Consider the following 1300-nt stretch of genomic DNA (forward strand, 5'->3'; position numbering starts at 1 on the left):
AGGGGAAGTGGGCGGGGCCAGAATGCGGCGCCGGTGGGCGGGGCTTCAGCCTGTCAATCACAGGCTAGCGGAGGCGCAGAGACACTCGGCAGGACTTTGCTGGAAGGTAAGCGCTCTAAATCACAACCTCTTCAGCTTTAAAACGCTTTCAGAAGTTAAAGTTAGTGTTTGTGAAGCCGTGTGAGAGGCAGCGCGTGCTGTCACAGCCACCTCAGTGTGCACTGCAGATCATTTCCTCTCTTTCTGTCCAAATTCTCCAGAAAAAAGCAGGTTTTTTTTCCCTAAAGTTGACTTTTTCCTGCTCATGAGCGCCTGTGCTGCTCGGTGTGATTTCTAACTTCATGCACTGGAGTGAAATTCTGAGTAAAAATGAGGGTTTTGAGAGAGAGAGAGAGAGAGAGAGAGAGAGAGAGAGAGAGAGAGAGCACTGTGTCACGTGATCGTCTGTAGGTCCTGATGCGTGAATGAAGGGTGAAGCAGATGTAGTTTATTGTAGGACGGTGTATCGCTCTGTCCGGTTTTATCGCGATATTACTGTCCGATATCAACAGCTGCAACCTGCACATGTGTGTGTTTAGAGTAAAGACAGAGAGAATGAAATAGTGTAGATATCATAATTTAGTCCATATGGTGCAGTAAGGTGTGTGTGTGAGAGAGATAGAGTGTGTGTGTGTGTGTGTGTGTAGGAGGTGACGCTCCTCTCCAGGGGACCAAATAAAAGCCCAAAGCCAAATGACAGTACAATAGAGAGGAGGCAGCCAAGACCAATAAACTGTGTGTGTGTGTGAGTGTGTGTCTGTGTCTGTGTGTGTGTGAGTGTGTGTCTGTCTGTGTCTGTGTGTGTGTGTCTGTTTGTGTCTGTGTGTGTGAGAGAGTGTGTGTGTGTGTGTGTGTGTGTCTGTCTGTGTCTGTGTGTGTGAGAGAGTGTGTGTGTGTGTGTGTGTGTGTGTGAGTGTGTGTCTGTTTGTGTCTGTGTGTGTGTGAGAGAGTGTGTGTGTGTGTGAGTGTGTGTCTGTGTGTGTGAGAGTGTGTGTGTGTGTGTGTTGGTCTGGTGGACATTAGAGACATCCTCTTAAGGAGATTTTGGATGAATGAAAGTTTGAGATCATTGTGCGTTAATGTTCACAGTGTAGAGAAGGCGTGTGTGTGTGTGTGTGTGTGTGTGTGTGTTGGGGGAGGGGGCAGTGAGACGGAGGGGGACAGATGGGGGGGTCGTAATGGTTCCCAGATGTGGCTGTGTGAGTGTGTGGTTTCCAATAGCCGCTATGATGCACTACAGGAATGTGTGGCCTCACACACA

At 48.7% G+C, this 1300-nt stretch overlaps 1 protein-coding gene across 1 annotated transcript in view; it reads left to right on the forward strand.

The window, feature by feature from the left end:
- The window catches only part of mfap2 (microfibril associated protein 2), an 11811-nt gene continuing 10511 nt past the window's right edge, over window positions 1-1300 (forward strand). The window contains exon 1 of the mRNA XM_053227166.1: window positions 1-106. The gene's annotated coding sequence lies outside the window, so the exon portion shown is untranslated. The remainder of the gene's footprint in view (window positions 107-1300) is intronic.

This window comes from Pangasianodon hypophthalmus, chromosome 20, assembly GCF_027358585.1.
Source record: "Pangasianodon hypophthalmus isolate fPanHyp1 chromosome 20, fPanHyp1.pri, whole genome shotgun sequence".
Classification (NCBI taxonomy): Eukaryota; Metazoa; Chordata; class Actinopteri; order Siluriformes; family Pangasiidae; genus Pangasianodon; species Pangasianodon hypophthalmus.